A 23,428-nucleotide genomic window follows, 5' to 3' on the forward strand; every position below is an offset into this window, starting at 1 on the left:
TTGAGATGTCCGTTGCCTGCTCCCATGGACATCCCACCCCTGGAAGGTCTCTCCTTTCTCCTGGTTCCTCTAAGTAAGAAATAAACACAGTTTTAGACTTGTCACTGTTTTCTACTCGTCGGCAACTTCCAGCTTTCTGAGGATTGCTTTTGTCTAATCGTTTTGGTAAGTAATTCAGCTGCAGCCTGCAAGACGACAGCAATTCCTCGTGGCTGACATGGGCTGCTTTGTGCTCATGTCACAATGTCTTTGGAAAATTGTTAGCTCGCACTGTGGTAATTCAATTTTGATGAATACCCCGTAACTTAATTTACTCTGTGGCAAAACACAATTGTATAAACAAATTGCTTCTGTCCACACCCATCATACCTTCACAGGGCATCATTTTAATATTAACCGCTTTGAGCTATGATAGATTATAGCATAGACCCTGAAGCAGGAATGTGTCTGTAAGCATGGGGCAGATGGTTTTAGTTTCACAGTACAGCTTTTACAGAGATCATTCACTGAACGTGAGAATAACAGACCAAAAAAAAAGATAAATTGCCATAATATATCAGAAAAGGTGAGCTGTGATAGCAGCTGAGAGACCCCAGCAGGGACCGGGACACCGCTGTGTGAGGTCCCGCACAGGATCGAATGCAGTGACAGTCTCTGTTCCAAGGAGTGCATAGCACAAATACTACAGAAATAAATTTTAGTTCCGCAATTATGTTAAAAACGTGTAAAATATTCTCCATCATTAACATAAGAGATAATGCAAAGTAGTTAAAGAAAATGATCCTTTCTGTGACACCAGGAACAACCTACAGCTCGTTGTGCAGCACAGGCTATGTCTGCACAGCACAGCCAGTGCACATGGCTGCTGCTGGGCCTGCGTCTGGGTCAGCACGTGCTGAACTATAGCTGCACCCAGGGCTCCACGATACCTCCTGGTGAGTAAAGTAGCCTGGTCTTAAACTGCTGCTGGAATCTGAAATATGATTTGGAGCCCTAAAACCTGGATAACTGCCTTAATTAAGTTTGATGCAGCCATACCTATGGTCATTGACTGTGAGGTTGCGTTGCTGCGGTAAGGAGCACCATTTTAGGTTTTGGATAACAGAATATTGAGGGCAAAATGAATAGAGAGTTGCTGTATTATATTTTTTTTAAATTACGGAAGTGTTGTATGCAAATTTTACCAAAATTGTAATATTTGAGCCTACTAAAAGAGGAGAAGCAACATCAGGGAAGTGTTAACAACAGTGAGGCAATTCTGATCCCTTCATTTCCTTCAGAGCCACCCTGTGAGTTTGACTTTCATTTGCACAATGGCTGCTTTGTGCAGGCACTGCTTTACCTGGGAAAAAGGGTGGTGGAAGATGTTTTAAAAGAGACCAAAGAAACTGACTCCCTTTGCACCGCTACAAAAAGGCAGTGTGAAGCTGACCAGGCTCACCTTTTAAAAAATCCTGATAACCCTATTGATCAGAGTGGGATTACATCGAGGGTCAGAACAGCCCAGTGTTATTTCCAGAATCGCCGTTATCACCACCAGTCCCCACCCCATGCTCTCCAAATGTCCAGTTTGAACCCACAGATGTTTCCAGGCACTCTCAAGGCAAACATGTGGCACAGGCTCCTTGCAGCTTTTCCTTTAATGGATCAAGATGGTCTTAAGAAGGTGTTTAGCATATGCTTCCCATTTGCCCCCTCTCTGATACACAGAGGGGTCTAGTAAGTCTGCGGATACTCCCCGCTGCCCAGGTGCCTGGCACTGGAGGCTAGGTGCTATTTTAAAACCTCACTAGCATTAAAGCTGCATCTTTTGACACTTAAATGTGTGTAAAAGTTTGGCTCTTATTTCTCACCAAACCCTCTGTGCATGCCAAGCTGCACCATATTCACTCCCTCCATAATGTGAGGTGAGCGGGGGGGGACGGGCACCCCGTGGCAGGAGGGGGCTGTGTGTTCCCAGCACAGGACCTGGTCAGCAGGTCGCTTACCAGTGGATCAGTGATGCTCATTTGAAATCTTACGCGTAGGTTTCAGCAAGGGGTAACGACTAATGTAGGTACAAATAAACACTGGAGAAATTTACTTTCAGAAATCAGTTGTGATCTTGTTTTGGGCCGAGGGTGTTCATCACAAATAGCATTCGTTGTTTACAGAGTCTGCCGAAGGATCTCCTTTTCTAATCTGTGGATCTGTTATTAAAGGAGAAAGCTGGAAACTTGAAAACTACTGGTCTAAATGATGTAAAGGGTATGGAGTTAAGCTAAGGATGCTTTGCACAGCAGCCAGAAGCGTGTTAATACTTCTTCCCAATGCAGTGACCAGATGTTGTTTCTGCTCCCTGATTGTAGCAAGTGGGTGTTTTTTTTTTAACAGGGAGCTTTGATTGATGTGATCCTGGAGAAATTCAGGTTTCCCTAACACTACTGTGAATATTTGTGGCTAATAGGGAACATGATCATACAGACAATAGCAAATTGCATTTAAATTGCCTATTCACAGGCGGCTTCAAAACTGCTTTTGTGTCTTGTAGTAGTTTTGCAGGACTAAGGTTTTTAGCTGTAGACTACATTGGCCTTCAAGAACTAGAATCGTTCAACAGTGTCATGGGTTATAAACTCTTACCTTGCACTCCAGATGCCATGTATGGATATGTCATTTCCCAGCAAGTAGAGCACATGCCTGAATGCTGTCCTGAGCAGGACTGGATATAACGATGTCCTCAAATGCTTTGCTGGCTTGGGACTTGGCGTATGAATTTAAGCATATGCATAAATATTTGTAGTATTGGGGCTATAATAATTGTTCCATTTTACAAAGATGAATAGAAAATGGAATCAAAATGTTCCCCCTTAATGTAGAGCAGATATCTTTTAACCAACGTTTTGGAGTTTGATCTTTTGAATTTTATTGTTGGTTTCAGGATTTGCTCAATCCTTCTCTGATCTGCTGTGAAATGTTATTTCCACCAAAGGTGGTCTCTGTATTAAGATGCAAGCTGCTTTAACAGTAGATTAACCACTGTGATTAATGATAATAATGGATGAATGCTATTGTCACTAACAAAACTGCATGACCACATATAAGCTTTAAAAACAGAATAAAAAAAAACCCATTGTTTAATCTGTTTCAAGAAGATTATAAATGCCTTGAGATATTGATCCAGCCTGCGAGCCTGCTTATAAGGATATTCTCTGTCTTCTGTAGTGTGCTTAGATACAATCTAATAACAGCTCATTGAATAATAAACAATGGTAGCCACCCAATCCTAAAAATTTTGATTGACGGAATTCCCTCCCAGTGAAGAGAAAAAAACTAGAGCTGCCCATAAACCCATTACTGTCCACTCACCCATAAGCCAATAGAAGATCTTGGATTATTGGAAGTCTTAGCTTTAAGAGAAATTGCTTTCCTAAATTTGACCTCCCACACTAAATATAAAATATGGACCATCTGTAATGAAGGGATTGCAGCCCAAATAGCTATCATCTCTCGGTGGCAAAGGTTAGAAGGTTGATGCGCATTGGTTCCATGGGGATGGGGATGTTGGTGACCTTTTGGCATGAAAATGGTCACTTGGAGCTGTAATGTGAGAGAAAGGGGTTGGGTATTAGCCACTAAAGACTCTCTGATGCTGTGTCCTTGTTAAGCTTTTACAGAAAAAGCTACGGAGGCATTATGGGAAACAGCATCAAATCCCATCTACCAGATCTGAATATGATACAGAGGAAAAGTGAAACTGGATATATGCTCCATTTAGGTAACATTTCTTCACTTCTTAAAAGGACAAACATCATCTGAGCTTATATAGAGCATTCATTTCAAAGAAAAAAAAAGGTAAAAAAGCAATTTAGGTGTTTGCGGTTTAAGCTTTTGCCACTCCTGGACTCAACGTTATTTTGACTGCTCATGATGGGCCAAGTGCATGTGTAGAAAGATGCATTCCCTTTTCTTATTTACTTAAGGAAATAAGTATTGTAGAAAGCAAAACAAAAATACGGTATGTGGTTAAATGAAATTGCCTCTGTTCATACCCTGTGTTTTAGTGTAATTCCTGTAAATGATTGTGAGGGGCTATAGAGGGAAACACAGTGAACACAATGTTCCTTTTTGATCAGCAGCTTTTAACAAAGGAAGGATGTTGAACATCTGAAAGTAGGGAGTGCAGAGTTCACTGCAGGTCACCATTAAGGACAAGAACAAGGTAATGTAAGAGGCTGTGTGATTCCAGGTTGACAGGATGATTTTAAAAGATCAAAAGTGTTTTATATATATGTTACAGAGGACTAGAAGTGGTTTCAGTCAACAGATGAAAATGCTAATGTTTAGAAATTATGAAAGACAGACAAATGTGGTGGTGAATTCCAACTGAGTCATCAAAACAACAAGTATTCTTAGTCTGTGGTTTTTAAACGATTATTGCAAATTGTCCATCAGTGCAGGCGTGGTAAAAATGGTTATTCTGTTGCTATATGAACAGTTCACTGAATTTGTTATTTTGGGATGGCAGAGTTGACAGTGAGTTGCGGCTTGCAATATTCATTCTTTTAGATTGAGATTAATTTGAATAAGTCTGTTAATTTTTTAAGCTTTAGATTGTGCTCTCTTCCTTTCAGTAACAGCAGTAGAAATGTTTCTACTGTATAATTAAGGAGCTGGAGAGAAAAGAAAGAAACAATTAATAGCTGTTTCTGATAGAACCTTCATCAGTTTAGTGTGAAAAAGAAAAATGATGGAGTAATATTGCCATCAGCAATTCCTCAGTCAGGTGACTTTTTTGCTAGATCAATTCTGGTTGCTAAGCAACAAACAAAAAGGCACGGTTATGTTTTGGTAAATCTTTTATTTTTGAATATTCTGTGCTGGAGTTTCATGTACTGTATCTATTACTAATGCTGCTGATTCAAGACTCATGGTATCTTCCAAGCCATAAAAGCCCGTCTTTTCTTATTTAAAAGGGATGATGTTATTTAGTTTTCAGAAAAACTTTTGCAGCTAATACATGTTTGAAAATACAAAACTGAGCCAGTGATTAGAGAATTTGTTAAAAGAAAGCAACGGAAAAATCATTAAAACAACTCTGACATTTTTGGTTAATGATATCTACATTAATGAGTTAATTGCCAATGCATCACATTTTATGCCACTATCAAATATTAATGTTATCAATGTTATAATAATAGCATCTATTGATATAATTGAAGCTTGCTTTCCAATAGGTGTCACCATGAATAATACCATTGCAGTATTAAAATCAATAATAAGAATATTAGGAGGGCATTATAAAATGTCAATACAATGAAAACCACTTAAATAAATACTTGATATAAAACAAACTGACTAAATATACTAAGCTATGATTTAAAAGAATAAATTCACAACCCTTTATATAACAGTTTGGACATTGCAACTTTACTGTTTTTAAAAGCATCAGACTTAAACTAATAATACAATAAAGCTATGAAGAGAAGAAAATCGTCGTACATTCAGTGAGGAAATATTTAAAGACTGTATGATATATCTGAGGAAATTATAAATATTGGAAGTGGTTTGATGTTATATTTAAGATAAAGCCTTTGTGTTGCAACAGTCCAAAATCTGCTAGCAAATGTTGATGCCTATCTTCGTTTGAGGTCAGTTCAAGCCAGCCACATAGCTGAGTCTTGGAAGAATGCGTGCCTGGCTCGCTTACACTGTGTATAAAGAAATCAGTAGTCCAGCCCTTGAAGAGGTCTGGAAAGACAAAATTCCAATCTTCCAACATGAAACGTCTTGTCAATCTGTGGCCGTTGCTGTTCCATTTCATCAGAGGCAACTTGGCACAAAGATAAGGGCCTGAGGGTAATTCTCCATGCCTTTCAGCAACTGACGATGCTAAAAAAGAAAGGTTGCAAGAAGGAGTCTTTGAAAATTTAGCACATGGGTAAAGCCAGTGCTGTTTCTGTGGAATAGCAAGCAGGAAAAAATATTTTGAAAAAAAAGGCATAATTAAGGTGTTTAACTGCCATCCAGGTGACAGGGCAAAACGCCCACATAGTCTGGACTGTTGTTGGTTGGCACCAGCCTTCATCCTGACAGCCAGAAAGAGCTAAGTGGTTGCTAGCAGCTGCCTGGTGTGGGGGCATTTGTTCCTAAGCTAAGGCTTTCTTTGTCATGTCTGTGCCCCGAAAGGAGGAGGATTGCCTCTCCTACAGATGCGTAGCTGATCAGAGGAGGGCTGGGGAATGCAGCCTCCAGACACTGCAAGAATGGCCCATCCTAAGAAACACTGATCCTCAAAGACATGCCTTGCCACTGGGGAGTAGTAATTTAGTGCAGAAAAACAATTTTACATTACTTTCCATCCCACATTGTATGCTGAGCTGGGTGGGAGGCAACAGGGTGTGCACGTGGCAGCCAGGTCCAAGCGTCTCTTCGCACGGGCTCTTTCTAAGGCACCATAACATAAGTTATAATTAAACCGACAGAGGCTAATGGTACTTTGAACAAGCATCCAAGTTATTAGCTCTGGATGCTTTCCGTTTCTGACTGCCCGTGGTAATGATCTCCATTCCCCACCAAGCAGGGTCTGCTGCTGGAGATGCAGTGCATTTGAAAGTTTATCTGGGAACTCTGTAAATCAAAATCATTAATCTGAAGGCTTTTTATTACTAGTGTTGTCTTCAGCTATATCTGCCAAAAAAGTTTTAAGACAACTTGGATTTATTTGCCCAAAAACATTTGACATTTACTTCATTACTCAGTGGACTGCATTCTCTTTAAATAAATTTTCCAGTGATCTGGACTTCCACCATGAAAATCTGTACAGTGAACTCCTAGTTTATTATGCCTACTTGAAAAGGGTAATTTAATAAGGCATCAGTACAAATACTTAATTGTGCAATGGCTATTGACAATGCCTTTAAACAGTTGCATATTTGCCAGATTTAGCTAATGGAAGTAGAATTGCCACTTAATGTCTCAGTTTGCACTGGCTGAAAATAAATTGTATCTGACATTCCTTTGGCTTTTAAAGGACATATTTAGATATTTACAGTCAGATTGATCTATTGTTGCATTTATGTTTCTTGTGTGAAAAAGTATGAAGTAATTTAGATGGAGATACTTATTTATACATTCAGTGTTTGTAATAGCTTCACACAGTCTGATGTTTCACAGACTTGAGATATTGATATCAGAGAGAGTTGACTGAAAATAACTTGACAAAATCTATTTTTTCCAAAATGTGTGGATTTGTCAAGTGTGAAATAATTTGCTGGAACAGGCTACCTTTAACGACATTTCCATTTATAAGAAGTTTTGAAAAGTAAGGTACAAGTTGTTCATACAGAATTTTGCATCATTTTCTACAAGTTCAGTTTCATTATGTTTTGTCTGGAAATGTAATTTATAACAAAAATAAGTCAAAGAAAAAGTGTAAAAGCAAAGTGATGGCATTCTGAACATATGAAAGCAAAATATTCTGAATGGCATAAGCTGAAATTTTTCTTAAGTTTTTGGTTCAAAAAACTTTTACAGTGTTTCATTCTGATTTAGGATGCAAATGAGATCTGCAGTATTGAAAATGTTCACAAGATGGGAAAACTATTTCATATTGAGTTCTAGTGCAGATACATTTAACTCATTTTATATTCTCCATTAGAAATATAATTACTTATCTCTGTACTTCCCCTTTCCTCACACCACATTTAAGAAGCAAAAATCTTTTTCTAATGAAGCAACTCATCATCACATTAAGAGGCTCAGTAGCAATTGAATTATGAGTATTGTGATACTGCAATTTTTTCAATGGCCAGTGCATTTTTAACTTTTGTAATGAATGTACTGTAAAGTGTGAATCTACTTAATTCTGATGAAAGAATTTTCTACATGTAATAATTCTCTAAATGTTATGGGGGTTTTGTAGATTAATACGTAAAAAAGTTTCTACTTTAGATTTCTGAATTGTTAAGATATATTAGTGAAAACATGTAAACACCTGAGAGGTGCAATTTATTTGAGTTATGTTTCATTCATCGTTCTGTTGGAAGTGCAGTGCTTTGTTGAACACAATGCTTGGTCTTCCAAAATCAAGCTAGTGTCTGCTTGGACAACATATAGATACTTTTGCCATTTTAATTTCCGTTGCTTACACAAATCCAGGAATGACTTAGTGCCTTGCACTGCTCAAGTCGCAAGGCAGGACCAGGGTTGGCAGCAAAAGGAAGAGCTCTGCAATTTGGGATCAGGTTTTGCTACGTTTCTGTGCTGCCTGGGAGCAAGGGTGAGTGCTGAAACAGCTTCTCCTGGTTCAACCAGTGACTGCAGCTTCTTTGTTTCCACTCCTTTAGATCTCAGGACTGAGGAGTGTTGTGGCTGAGAGCAATAGCTATTTCCATGCAAAAGGTTTAATGCTGGAAGGGAATTTAAGTGTTTTCTACCTTGTTTCCTGTTGCCTGCAAGCAAAGAATAAGGCATAAATTCATGTCTCTTAAGCTTCCCCTTTGTTTGTGACTACTGACTTGTGGATGACTTGAAATCAGCCCTTGAATCTACATTTTCCAAAATCCAGAGAAATTCAGCCAGACTTTGCTGCCTAGACCAATTGCACCATGCATAAACAACAAGTAGTGATAAATACCTGTATTTTTAGTCCTAAATGCTTAGTCAGGGACTCATGAACAGGCATAAACACAGGAATTTGTTACTCTAAGCTCTATATCCCCAAACTGGAGATGGCCTCCAGCAGGCTGCTAATTCTGAGCATGGAGAATGGCTGAAGGTAAATGGTGACAGAAGTTCTATCAAGTGTGCAGGGCTGGAGCCATTAACTGCTTTCAAGGGAATAATAAAACTTCAAATTTAACATTGGAATTTTATGGATAGTCAGCATACAGAATGTATTCTAATGCTGTAGTGATGTGTTTGAATAACTTGGTGACAGATACTTACAAAACTGCAGGTCAGTTAGCTCTGAAAATATTAATTTTAGACAAAATATTATTAAACACCTAGATTAAAATATACACATTAATCAGATGAGGATTAATCTCTGAGATTGATGCTGTGCACTTTGTACCATCCAGTCTTTTGCATTGGCCATACTTAAGTTTTAATTAAAAGGCTGCATTAATTTACTTTGTTAGTTAGCAGTTCACTTCCATTCAGGAAGCCCTTCTGCAGCCCTTTCATCTGCTGACCACATCTGTTGTCTTCCATCTGCATGACCATCATGTGTCAGTGAGCCAAGAAACACAGCCCCATGGTTTGGGTGCTAGAACTCACCTTGGACATGTCGTGACACTTGTTGAATAACAGGCCTGGATTGATGCACTGAGGTTTAAAGGAGGATCAAGCATAATGAGAGAAGGGACCATATAGGTAATGTTTCCTTTACTCCTGTGGTCACTGTATTCACCAAGAAGATATCCCAACACTCTTGTTGACTAAAGTGCTGCTGAACAAGGTGCAACTTCTTTTGATGTGAACCAGAAAGTCTGATGATTAATTGGGGGGGGGGGGGGGGGGGGGGGGCAGTTCAGTGATAAATTTTGCCACCTGTTACAAGTCCACTATATTTAAAACCTCAGGCATTGCTTTTGAGGCATTTAAGGGGTTTTTTTCCCCTGTACATTTGGTGGGTTAATTTTGCTGATGCATATCCTCAGATGGAAATAACCATTGGAATGACAAATAGTAGTAGGAAGCTTAATACATAGATTCTCAGCTTCCCAAACTTCTGATGTAGCACAGAGAGGAACTGACTTTCCAGTTCATAACATGGTGTCCTTTTCTACTGCCTCTTGCTTGGACAGCAAGATGCAAGCTATGTGAATTCAGTCAGCTCGCTATTTTCTTGGTTCTAAAATAGTGCTTAAGAACTGCTGTAGTTTCCCTCCCTTAACTCTGTTTTTCCTGGCTGATTTTATTTTTGTCATCTTTGAAATGCTTGGTTGGTTGCATGTCAGTCGACTTCTCCCTGCGAAGAGCTTTGCATTTCTGGGCATTTCTGTGGGCCCATACTGCATTGTACTGCATCTTTCTGCACACTTCTTCATAATGATCTCAAAGACATGTCAGAGAGAAAATCAATTGTCTTTTGTGATCAGTCTGTGCTGAACCATTCCTTAATTCTGTGTGTTCTTGAAATGCAGATATTATGTGTTCATAAGGAATTATGTTTGGTTTAGAAAATATCAAATCTTTCCCCTGGAGAAGACCACTGCCTGCAATGTTATACTGAGTCATGCAATAATATATGGAGAGGGGCAGAACACAAAATGGTAGTACCAAATGATGAAAACAGGATAAAGGAGGAAGCAGTAGAGAAACTAGATTATGACCCTTGAGTCCAGCAGGATTTATCCCTCTGCACTCAGTAGTCTAAGCACGGCTCAGCTCCAATCGTGCAATGACACAACCTGTCACCTAAGCTACAGGTTCTCATATCTGGAGTTTGCTCTCAGCTCATTCAGATTTGCCAAAGTTCATTATTTCAACATTAAGCAGCACTGGAAAATTCCACTCGCTGGTGGAGAAAGAATAGATTTGTGCAGCTAAAAAGAGTGCATAAAAAGCCACTGCCTGTGGTTTGTCTATGAAAAAGTGCACATAGACCACCTATGTAGGAATATGTATTTGTGTTTGTGTGTACATTCATTATTTGGTATTTTTTCAGCAGTGAATCAAATACTCCAAACTCTCAGGCATTTACCTAATTCCGTTGAATAACTGTTGCCAGATCACTGCGAAAGATTTTTCTCTTGAGATATGGTGCACACCAGGTGTGTAAGGGAAAACTATTTCACGCTTCCAGAGTACAAATCAGCAACCAAACTTTCACTCAAAAGCCTGTAAATGTCCACAGGGAAGATAACAATTTTCTCCTCTTGCCACTGTTTTGTTAAAAAAAAACCTAATAATACAGAAAAAAAAAAAAAAACTTAGAACAAGGAGTAATAAAAAGGTAATCTATAGTCTGGGGCCTTGTGTAAATGCAGTAAACATGAAGAATTTATTACGTTTTTCTTATTCCAGGTGGAGATTGTTAAAGGCAGGCTTACTTCCCCTGAACTGTTCAAAATCAACTTTCTTGGAGTGCAAAGTTTCACTAAGTGTCTTAAAATCAGCCTCAAGCTGGATGGTCTGAAAACACGATAGCGGAAGCAATACAGGCAGGGTAAGTGTGGGGAGAAGCTCTGTGGGTGCCTTCCTGAAGCTTGTCCATGGCAGGTTCCCGGGAGAGGCTGGGGAGGGCAGGCTAGTGCCTCCCAGAGGGTTTGGCACCTCCAGAGAAGGGAAAGGGCTCATCTGCAATGGGGAAAACCTAACCAACGTCTGCAAAATGGTCCTTGGAAAGAAAAGAAAAAAATGCAGAGAGGAGCCAGCCAGAGGCCCAAAGGAGCTGGAGCAGTAGTGCCCTGGGCTCAGTTCCATTCAGGTATTTTCTGCCCTCTTCACTGACCACTGCTTTGCCACTACATGAGTCGTGAGTCAGGTCCAGTTCCCTCCACTCAACTTGCTGTTCCCACTTAACCTACACCCTCACAACTGACCTCACACCTCCCCCAAAACCAGAAATACCTGTTTGGTGCTGGGAAGTGGCTGGGTTGTGCATTCAACACCTTATTCCTATTGTCTGTGCTTTCTATTAAGATTACAAGCTTCTTGGGACAGACTTTGTAGTTTGTTTTTACAGGCTGGAAAAACAGGGTCTAATTTTATGATAGCATAATAGCTATCATTATGCACTCCACTATAAGCCCAGTTCCTCATAATTAATGAAAACTACTCAGGCAGCAAGGTCAAGGTGAAACACTCTTCCTGTTGGTTTGAAGCACTTTTTCCATTTACTTATTAATATTCTAACTGATGTTGAATTGTTGTGGCTATGAGCTCTTTCTGTCTGGCATTTTAGATCACAACAGTTTCACCAGGAGAGGACCTGATTCTGAAAACCTTAATAATTTGTGCAGTCTCAGCTAATGGAATTCTTCCTATGGAAGACCCTTAGCCTCTCCATGCAAATGCATGTCCTTCTTTCTCATCACATTCAGTGAAACCTGTGTCACAGTTATACTGATTCTTGCTACTAATAAAACTACTATTATGTTATCTATTATAGTTGAGATAAACTCTAATCTTTTTGGAAACCTTATATTTGTTTCAGGAAATCAAAAGTAAAACATTTGAAAGCTCACTTCTATCTTTCTAAGCAACCAAAAACCTGCAAAGTTGTGGATGTTTGTTTCGAAACATAATGCGAGTCTGTTTATAACTGAGATATAAATATCTTTATTTCCACACTATATCAAATTTTGAACTTAATGAGACTTTCGGATATAAGAACCCATCAGCTACAGGTCAGCAGCAAGAACCAGTATTTTCTTCTGCAGGCGAAGTTAAGATCCTTGCTCCAATCTCATGATGCTTTTAAGGTAGACTGTTAAGGTGTATTAGGTGTGCCATGAAAAGCTACACAGAATACCAATATGTAACACCAGGGTGAATCCTCTTTCTTTTATAAATCCTCCACAAAGCCTTATAGGTGCATACTCTGCTCAGGACTCATCATTAAGAGTCTAAAAACACATGAAGGCTTACCAACATCAAATGAGTCTATATTTCAGACATGAACAAAGGAAAATGGCTTCTTTTGTACGCATCTGATCTTGCAGCAAAATATTTAGGCCTACTCCCTATATGTTACCTATTTTATTATTTTTATTATTGATAGTATTCCATGTGCTAATAGATCTTATCGAGTTCACAGGTTACCCTGGTAACAAAAATGACTGTGCACATTGTTCTGCTTCTGATAAAGTTGAGTTTGTTGCTCAGCCCTGGCATATTCCGCTCCTATTCCTACCTGTAGCACAGAAAATGCATATATGCGTAGATGAGGTAAAGGTGATCAATGTCAAACCTGAAACAGTATGTCCCTAAATGCCACCATCACACAGTAGCTGTGAAATTTGTAAATATTTCATCAGTTCTGAAATTAAGAGAAAAAATAGCCACCGTCAAATTGCACAGTGACTTTTGGATCTGCAGACGTGCTGCAGCACAGAGAAGGCAGAGCCTGGCTGCTCGGCCGTACGGCATGGCATGGCACAGCCTCCGGGCTCCGACATCTAACCCTGGCACACCAGCAGCCAGGCACCAGCAGCCAGATCCTCCCGAGTGCAGGTTTGGTGTTTGCCTGTGCAGTGAAGTTGTCTGCAGTCACACGTGCGTAGTTCAGTAAAATCGATGGAAGCATTTCCATGGAGTTCAGTAGGTTTTGAATTAAGTTTGCTCTGTGCACCGTAAATGACAGCTGTAACACTCTGCACGTGTGGATCTGTTAGTGCACGTTTCACCATTTCATGATGATGTGGTAGAAAGAGGTCACTATCATAAATGTACACAAGAATATAGTTACTGTACATAAAATAGAGTTCTAAGTTCACCCTGCACCTAATGTGCTATAAAAGAGATGCTGACCACTTAGTAGATTCCTCGATTCTTCACACAAATTTAGTGGCAGAATTCAGTTCTTAGTCACAGACAGATTGCTGAAAAGGAAATTGCTACTCAAAGCCAACTTCTGACCTCACTTGCCAGATTATATGCAGAGTGATCCTTCTGACTTTGGTGAAGTCATCTGTGCTTGGAACAGTGTAAATGAGAGAGAATTGGGAACTATATTATGAAAATTCAACACTTAGGATACTTTAGGAGATAATGCATTAGGGCATTAAAACATGAGTGAAGGTAGGTATGCATTTTATCCCATGAAAAGTCTACTTTTGATCTACTTTAAGATTATTTGTAGTACCACATCTTTATTCTAGATTCCCCTATTTATGATAATAGCTTTAACACTGCAGTCCCCTTCTGATGTGGTGTCAGTTACGCTCTTCACTTTCATGGAGTAACGCTTTGAAATTTCAAAATACTTGAAGATACTGTAACAGCCAGTGCTGCCAATATAGCATAGAACTGCTACTTCACAATTCAAGTAGTCAGCTATTGACTCGTGGCAATCTATATCTGCATTAAAATGGTGAGTTTTGGATTAATGTGGAGCTGAAAGCCCAACTGAGGCTCTTTGCTGCCAGCCTGTCTCTGTAATTGCAGCATGGATTTCACCAACCACAAAGGGCAAAATGAATGTGATCATCCCCAGCAGTCGATAGCACATTGATTTTTTTCACTCTACGATTCACACAAATATTGAAGCTCATTTTTTAAGCAAGGAGGATTATTAATCTACATTTCTTAAAAAATAAGTCAGTTCTGAAACATGGTACCTTGCAGAGCTTATTTAATGTGCAATATGTAAATCAGATAAGCAAAATATTCTTTCTTCTTTTTAACCAAAAATTGGCATTCTCAGCAGGCTGTGAAACCTCATCCTCACTGTTGTGCTGTTATGTGTCGTATTGTTTGGTTAAGAGATTAAAGAAGGAAATGTTGGCAGGTCTCGTTCTGGTCAATGGTCTGCGTTTTCTTAGTTTGGTTTCATTTTCACTAACCCCTGAGGTTGTAAACAGACTGTGTACAACATCACCTGTGGTTCCTAAGATGAAACAATGATTCAAGACCATTTCTTCCCTAAATGGATGCAGTTAATCTGTGGTATAACAAATATACTTTGTCAGGGAAACAAAGTAAGTTCCTGCCGAGTAGTGGTAACGTTTCTGAGAACTGCAACGTTTCTTTTCATCATTGGCATCACCTGTTTCTTGGGCAGGGGCTTTCGGGAACTATGTCTTCAACTGTATGGCTGTGAGAAAGCTTCAGTACTGAGGACCAGATTTACTGCTCTTCCCTCTGTGTGTACACAAACTGACAGTGGTTGTTAATATGTGCCAGCTGCAAAATGGGCAGCTGACCTGTGTGAACAAAATAGATTCATTCGATCCTTGATAAGCTATAGTCACTTGTATGTGAATGTAATATGAGGCACATACTACCTATAGGTTGACTTGTTTGACTGTAGACTTTCCTGGTCCTGACTTTAACTTCCTAATTTTGCAGGTCAGATCACAGAAGGTTTCTTCAAGCCTGCATTTCCACATCACTTTAAGGAGTGCAGTTGTGGGCCAGCTCTGTGCTGGATTTGGTCTATTTGTTAAAACTTTTCTCAAGGGAAACGCAACTCATGATAAGAAACATTCCAGGAGTGGCTTTAATGAAAAAGTAGCAAACGAGCACAAATTAGATTACCTTTATAAATGTCCAAGGTCAATCAGGGCTCTCCTGTTCCTTCCTTCATCCCAAGGCAATATTAATGAATGCAAAACCCTCTTTGCCGAGGGGCAGCCTTGAATATCAAGTCTCCGTTTGGATGGATTTAATTCAAACCACTGGTAAACCTTGAAACAAATGCAGCGTGGTAAACTACGATGTAGAAAAAAAGACTGAGAGACACTATTTACCCTTTGCTTTGGTCTTTTCACAGACACCACATTACACACTCCCAGAAACAAACCTTTATTGAGACAGTATTTCTTACTTCCCTCCGTGTTCCCAGTTAAGTTTATGAGGCACCTTTCATGAGTCAGGAATGGTCTTTTAGGTAAACGTGACAGAATAAGATGCATTTGAAGCTGATCAGGCTCCTCACTGTCATAAACTCTGCTTCTGGTTTTAACTGTTTGTCCCAGTAAACCCTCAAAGTAGAGCAGTGCTGTGTGTCATTAGCTGTGTGTTTGCTTTCCTCAGGGTATTTAGCTACTTGCTCTGCAGCTTTTATTGCACTTAGCAGTATAATAGCATCTCAAAATGCCCTACCTTCAATTCCAGAGAACTGTCAAGTGAACAAATACTAGTCACACAAAAAGATAATTCCCTGAAATAAACTATCATTCATATTATGATCTGAAGAAGCTCAAACTTCAATTTCCCTTACTTCCCTAAATGTAAGAACAGCCTCAAATATGAAACATTTGAAGGCATGAACTGTGCTTTCTGCTTTTAGTGTGCAGAATAACAGGACTGTAGTTCTTGACTCAAAGCCCTTGCAACAAACTCTGCTCCTGTAAGTGCAGTTCCAGACCAAGTAGCTGGTGACTGGCTGAGTTGTTCTGACAATCTTTTTTTCTTTCTTTCAAGGTAGTCATCTGCAACAGAGAATGAACTATGATGAAAGGTAGCAAGTCATGCAGAGCCTTCCAGGCATGATAAATAACATAGCATAGCAGGTGTATATAAAACAATCTCTTAACTAACTATATTCTGAGGTCACTACTTGATTACACTGTGAAATGCCTTGGTTGGACTTTGGACTTTATCTACAATTCTGGACATTTGGAAGTAGAAGGAAGTGTTCCAGAGGTACTTAGGCAAAGGTGTTGTGAGCTTCCCCAAAGGCTCTCTTTTGTCTCTTAATTATGCCTTTTTATCTCCAGCTGTTTTTTTACCTAACTTCCTGCTGTCCCACACATGGGGAAGTTCTTTACATCCTCCCGCTTCCACTGATAGTGTGGATTTCAGGCGACATAAAGTTACTTCAGTGGACTGACTCCAGTGATACAGACGAACAGAAAAAATGGCCTGAGAGCATGAAACACAAAGGCGTGGAATTAAAATAATGTGTCAGCAACATAGCAAAACAGCTCACATATGTTTTTTTATCTATCCATAAAACGAATAGGAGAGTTCCCCAACATGCAGGAGCTCTGCTCTTGTGTCGCCAGAGTCCTTCTGAACAGTGTGGTTAGTTTCTGCAATGTCTGTCCATAACACTGATGACAAGGTAGAGAATAACTTCATGTGTTTTCAGAACCATTCCTGCTGCATGACTATGTAACTTCTGATGTCCATGCCCTTTTATCAGATCTTTGGTGATGGACAGACTTACCACAGGGAAAGAGGGAATATCTTTAAGGGAAAAGTTATTATTTCCAGCAGACTTTACCTATAAGATCATGGACATAGATCGCGTTTAAAATAGTCAGTACTTGCAAAAGAGAATCATGCACCACTGGGTATTAAAGAGCACTTATCTATGTTTTCAGGAATATTTTAGTCCACTGACTAATGAACTAGTAGTTGGAAAATAGATATAAATGCATTACATTAGAATGTGCTGTTCAAATTTAGTTCAAACTGATCTGACTTTATATGTTTGCTCTACTATTGTTTCAAAGTATCTGCAGTCACTGGCATGCTGAGTTTGTTTATGCCTTCTGGTTTTGTTTCCATCTGAGTCTCTGTATGCTTGAATGTAATAGTAAAGCTTTTAAGAAAGGCAGGATGGTCTTGGGGTTAGAGCATAGTAATAGGATTCTGGAGACCTCGGGTCTCAGTGTGATGTTGCCACAGCCTTCCTCTGTGATCTTAGGCAGATTACTTAGTCTTTGACTGATTCTCCTGCTCTGTAAAAGGGACATTAAGATATTAAGCCCTTGGAGAGTCGTGTATCAAAAGTACAAAAAAGAAAAGTACAAAGAAATAGATTTTGTAAGGGCAAAAATATACCCCACTGTCCTGCAGCCATGAGGAAAAGGCTGTTGAAATCTTGCCCTGAACAGTGCTGTGTCATAAGCTCTCAATTAAAACCATAATGGGAACGGAGAATACCTGTATTTTGCAGTGCTAAATAGCTAATGAGCTGTGCAGAAAAAACTACCTGAGAACAGTTGCAGAAGTATGCTCTGTGCAATTTAGCTTACTCTTAGACATGTCTGCTGTATTTTATCTAAGCATGGAGAAAGTTGTCATCAATTACCATACTGAGATTGTCAGTGTGCAGTTTAATGTAAAGAGCGTTATTTGAACAAGGTCCAAAGACATTTGTATACAAAGCATCATTGGAAATACCTCCCAATTCCTTTGCAAGTGAATAAATATGTTTTCTCCATGGTTAGAGAATCTTCTTTACTTAGTTATTGATTAGCTGAGTCAAGCAAACTTGTAACCTTACCTAATGCATTTTCACCCTCCATTTGCCCCAGCCAGAGATTAAAATTTGTACTTGAATGAAAGGACTCTTCCTTCTTCCACCAGTGACTCCGTAGTCTGCAGCTCTGGGTGGCACTCACCCATGTTCAGTAGCTCTCTTTAAAACCACCTTAGATATTTCTGTGGAGACAGGGCTGCCTGAAGAAGGGGACAGATTTCCCCATGTCCCTTTTCTGAGAGGGCAGAGAAGGCAGGACTCATTACTTTATGACACCGTCTACAGCAAGAATGATGGTCCCAGCTTTTAGCATTGTTGAATGTTCCTGTGTACAGCTCCATGGAGCCAAGCTTTCCCCCCAGCCCACAGGCAGAAATGTGAGGCCTGACCTCAGCCTGCTGCAAAATCAGCATCTGATCAATGTTCTCCTTTGACAGACCGAGGGACAAGCAGAGGAGTGCACGCCCTTGGTTATTGAGGAAGCTGTGTAGGGAGGCAGAGGTAGCTGCACTGCTGAGTTGCTACTCCACGTGAAGAATTGGCAAAGCTGAATAAGGGTTTAGAAGAATATAAAAGGTAGAGGAATCCAGATATCAACATAAAAGAGGTCATTCCTAAAGTGTGCAGGAATAAAAGACAAATGGTAATAGGTCATTCTGGAATCAGAATCACGAATGACAGAAAGAGAGCTGGGAATGAAAGAAAGGGCAGGTAAATGTCAACAGTTAGGGAACAGAGATCATGAACTCTCTCAGATGGATGAAAGTGCTCAGAATATTCAGCAAAAGCAAGTTCAATTGTAAAATAAAACTTAATATCGTCAGTCTGACTGCCTGGCTAGCAATGTTTTCCAAGGTATCAGATGAGCAGCTGAAGGAAAGAGAAAACCCAACAGAGATGATAGATCTAGCCAACACATGGAGTAAATGATTGTGATACACAGACACAGATACTTCTGTAAGATGTTGATGGCAGAATATGTTGTGTCGACTGAAAGGGAAGCAATAGTCCGTCTCACACAAGAGTACGTGCTAGCAGAAAGGGAAAAGATATAAAGTAAGAAGGAAACGTAAACAGGCATGAGAAGTGAAATGTAAAGCAGGTAGTTGGAAAGAGGGTACTGCCCTTCCCTTACGGTGAAACAACTTCTACTTTTTTGGAGTCTATAGAGATGAACAAATGTCGGCCAGCTGTGAATCTTACCTGTGAACATGTCTCTTGTGCAATATTGTTGAAGAAGGACAAGTTGCCCATAGAAAGCTGGTATTTATCCCATGTTAACATCTGGCTTTTTTTTAAAGTATCATTGAAATAGAACAAAGGATTTCAGGACTAGCATTAAGATGTGGAACTTCATGGGTTGACACTAACCTAGATTAGCAAAGTATAGAAGTTGATTGCTCCTATGACAGTTTGATGGCTTATGTGAAATAAATAATGTCTGGATCCAGTTTCTCGTGCATGTTAATCACTTTATTGTTTGCAATAGTTGGTGGTGGTGTTGGCACTAGGCTAGTGGTGGGTGCTGATGCACCAGGTGAGCCAAAGTTTGTGCCCTCAGCAGGAGTTTTGCAACTTCTGAAAACTGAGGCACTACAAAGTCTGTGTGAACAGCTCACACTGACAGCCTTGAGATAATCTGGTTTTTTCTATGGATGAAAAAGACTGTTCCAAAGATTCTCAATCCAATACATTTAAAGTACATTAATTTTTAAAAAATAAATAAATCCCTAATGTTCACAGCAAATATTCAGTATTCGGCAGATAACAAATCGCATTAACTCAGCTCTGAAGCTGTTCATCAGACACATTTGATATGGAATTGGTTGGGTTTATGTGGCTTTAGAAATTAGAGGGCACAAAATTCATATCAAATGATGGGTTAGAGTTATTTGCTCTTTTTCTGTTGGTCAACTATCTACAAACAGTCCTGTTTTGACAAGTATGCCAGTTATTTTAGGCTACAAGTTGATCTTTTCTCTTTGACTAAACACTGAGTATTCATTGTTTGCTAGGTTGTTAACAGTATGTTTGCTCCGCCCTGCTATAGAATATCCTTCTTGATCTGTGATCCGATATCTGAAAATATCCAACAGAAGGGGGGGGGGACGGGGGACGGGGACGACACATGTTCAAGATGGGTGTGCAAATACTTTTATCTTGAACTTCCAACCAAGTGCATTCACATGATTCTCAAAAATTTTTATTTTCCATTAACACAGAAAGAAAATATTCCTTGAGCAGTTCAGAAGAAGACTGCACAAGATAAAATGCATGGTGCAGCCAAAATGAACTTCTTTTTTAATTTGAACAACTGTTGTCAAACTACTTTTTTATAGCAATTGTTCAGCTCCATCCAGAGCCTTGCAAACCATGATAATAAAAAGAATAGCCAGTGCCCCAGCTGGAGCCATAATCAAATGCTTCTTACCTTTCTGACAAACTATTTGTCACTATTTTTCCTCTCCCACTGTGACATTGCCTTGTCATGGGTGTAGTTTTTGGCATTTCAAAAGCCTGTTGCTGATCTTCATACAGAGATTATAGATCTCTGCAATAATTCTTTATTTGTAATTTACACCTTTCCCTAGAATCTAAATACTGTAATAGTTCCTCTCTCAATTCTTGTCCAGCTGTTACTTTATACTGTCGGGTCTTGCTGGTGAAATTGGTGTGATTGGATTCTGATTTTTAATTACTATAAAATGTATGTGGCATGGACGGGTCTCTACCGAAGTTCAAACATTTGTGCACACACCTGATCAGAACTCTGTTGCCCTATTACATCTGAGATGAATTATTTAGTGGTTGTGACCAGGATAGAGAATGGTCTCACTCTTTGCATCCCTCTGTCCTGAGCGGGCACCGAGGTGGTGTTTTGGCGTGGGTCTGGCTCCATGCTGGGTTGAACAGGAGGTGCTGCTGAGAGCGGGCGCACGTAGGATAGAACAGCCTTTACCAGCTCCTTGGGAACTCCTACCACAGGGTTAGTCTGAGCTGACTTGCAGGTCCAAAATCTGTATTTGAAAGTGTGACTTTTTAAATAGGTAATTTTCAACACAAAGTAGCTTTGGAATACTTTTGAATTCGTTTCGCATCTTTTTAATCTTATATTGTTAATTCTTAAATAATAAACAGAATTGCTCTGGTCAGATGCTTTTCTCTGCAGATGTGTAGTATTTCTGAGGCTTCCTTCTGCCCAGAGAGGGCTTCAGAGTTAATCTTTATCCATTTAGCTAACTGGTGCAATTTTTGCACTTGTACCCTGTTATATCAGCCTAAGACTGATTATGCAAATTTAGTTCATGCCTGTAAATTCATCAGCACATATTAAACCAATGTATGAATACTCCCATGCAAAAGTTGCACCAATTTAGTTAAATCAGTATCAAACAACACTCTTCGTGCCGTTGCGTATAGGCCAGGCCTTAATGGCTTAGGTCACATAACAAAAAGTGAGCAAGTCACCTGCTGCAGCCTTAAATTCTTTGGACGAAGCTGCCTCTTTTGCAATGTGCAATTTTACAGTGCCAGGCACAGCAGGAAACTACTTTTTACACAATACCTCACTGCAAATCCTATATAGCAATGCAAGCATTCATTTTATAAATAAATTGAAACTGTGCTGATTATTATAGCAGTTACACAGCATCCTAATTAGGTTGCTTGGTTTATAGGGTTTTGTTGTCTTTGCTGTAAAGAAAATCAGATTCAAACAGTGGAACTGATTTCTAAAATCATCTAAGAAAAAATTCACTCCTGGGCTAAGAGCCAAACTGAGCCATCAGATGCATGTGAATGCAGCTCCCATTTTCCTAAGCAGAAACTGCTGTGTTCATCTAAGAACAGAATTTGTCTCTTCAGAAGCCTGGCAGAATGTTTAAGGGCAACAAGGAAAATGGTATTTATAAAGACAGACATCACTGGAAATAAGTGTGCTCTCACTGCTGTGATTTCAAAAGTCCATCCTGAATACGTAGCAGCAGGTGAAGCACAGCGTGCTTAACTTCTCACCATCAAAGAAGAGTTCTAGCAGAATTTCGTAGTGAACTAGAGAGAGAGAGATAAAGCAGCTTAGTGGATCACAGTTTTCCTTATTCTAATGAACTACTTTGTTGATGATGAGAAGTTACTTTTCCTGTGCTCCTTTCTGTTGTCACAGATCAAGCGGTGCTGCCAGTTTCATCCGCATAGCGTAATTGGTGCAATTCTTTTTTGGTGTTTTAGTGTTTTAATATTTCATGCACCCTTCTTTCTCCTCTTCTCTGTCCCTTCCCTTTTGCTAAAGGCAGAGAACTGGAGGACTTCAACCCTAAGGGAGTTAGAAACAAGAAAACACATAAAAAGATTCCTCATAGGAATTCATTTTAAGAACCTCATATTCTTTCAACCCAGCTCATTGTTTTGTTAGGGCACTCCTTCCTTCTGAATGTTAACAGTACTGGAAGTTAGAAGGCACTTGCAACCTCTACCCTATCTGTTGGTGGAAGGAAGGCAATTTTAATTGAAACAAAGTTGCATACAGTATTCAGTGTCCAATAAGTAGGACTCCTTCCTAATATTTGACCTTGGCTGTAAAACTAAAACCCAGATTGTAATAGTAGTAGCCTTGTGAACACAAAAGTAAATGAAAATGTTTTTTAGGGTGGTGCTCATAGTGTTTATTGGTTACTTATCTTTTTTTAAAAACATAATTGTTCTTCCAAAATTAACTGTGGCTGATAATGAAACCAACAAAGGCTTAATTCAACACCTGTTTCTGAAGTACGGAGTACCCTGGGAGCTCGACAGTGGGGCCAGAAGTAATTTTCCAAATTATCCTTTGATATAGTGCAAGATATGGCAAGATGCCCTATATTAATTCCATTTTAATTAACGCAGTTATATTGTGTAACATCTTCCAAAATATATATAAACAGTTCATAATAAATTGCCAGGTGATTTATGTTACCAGTTTAGCTCTTCAAACTTCTATTTGGGTGCCAGGCTCCCAGGACAGATGTGTGAAACTCACCATTGCAAGATATTTGCTCTGTTTTCTTCCTTCCTTTGTGAATGCTTCTCTCCTCTATCAGGAATTCAATTTTCTGAAATCAGTTGTGAGATTCCTGTGCTTACAAAACAGCTACATATTCAGCAAGGTTCCTATTTTATCTTGACAAAAAATGAACATTGCATTTCTGGCCATCAGGATTTGAACCCAAGTGCTGGATGCTGAGTATCATCATTAGAATAACTGGGGAAAAAACCTCAAGTTGAGGTGGCTGTAGATGCTGCTCCAGCTAAGTGTCTGGGCTGAGATTTGTGGGAGGGATCTAAGGGAAGGATGCCAAGCAACAGGGTGTAAGAAGTGTAAAAAAGCCCCCCTCAGCCTCTATCCAAAATAAGGAAGAGCCCCTGAGGGTCCTGAAGAGTCAAGGCATGGAGCTGGAAATCATCAAACCCAGCCACGTATTCCTAGGAAGGATGCATGGACTAAGAGCTGGAGAAGAGAGCCATGAAAGGTATTTGGGCTAGCAGAATAACTCGAACTTCCAGTGGGTTCCTGGGAGAGGCAACATT

This window comes from Haliaeetus albicilla, chromosome 12, assembly GCF_947461875.1.
Source record: "Haliaeetus albicilla chromosome 12, bHalAlb1.1, whole genome shotgun sequence".
Taxonomy (NCBI): Eukaryota; Metazoa; Chordata; class Aves; order Accipitriformes; family Accipitridae; genus Haliaeetus; species Haliaeetus albicilla.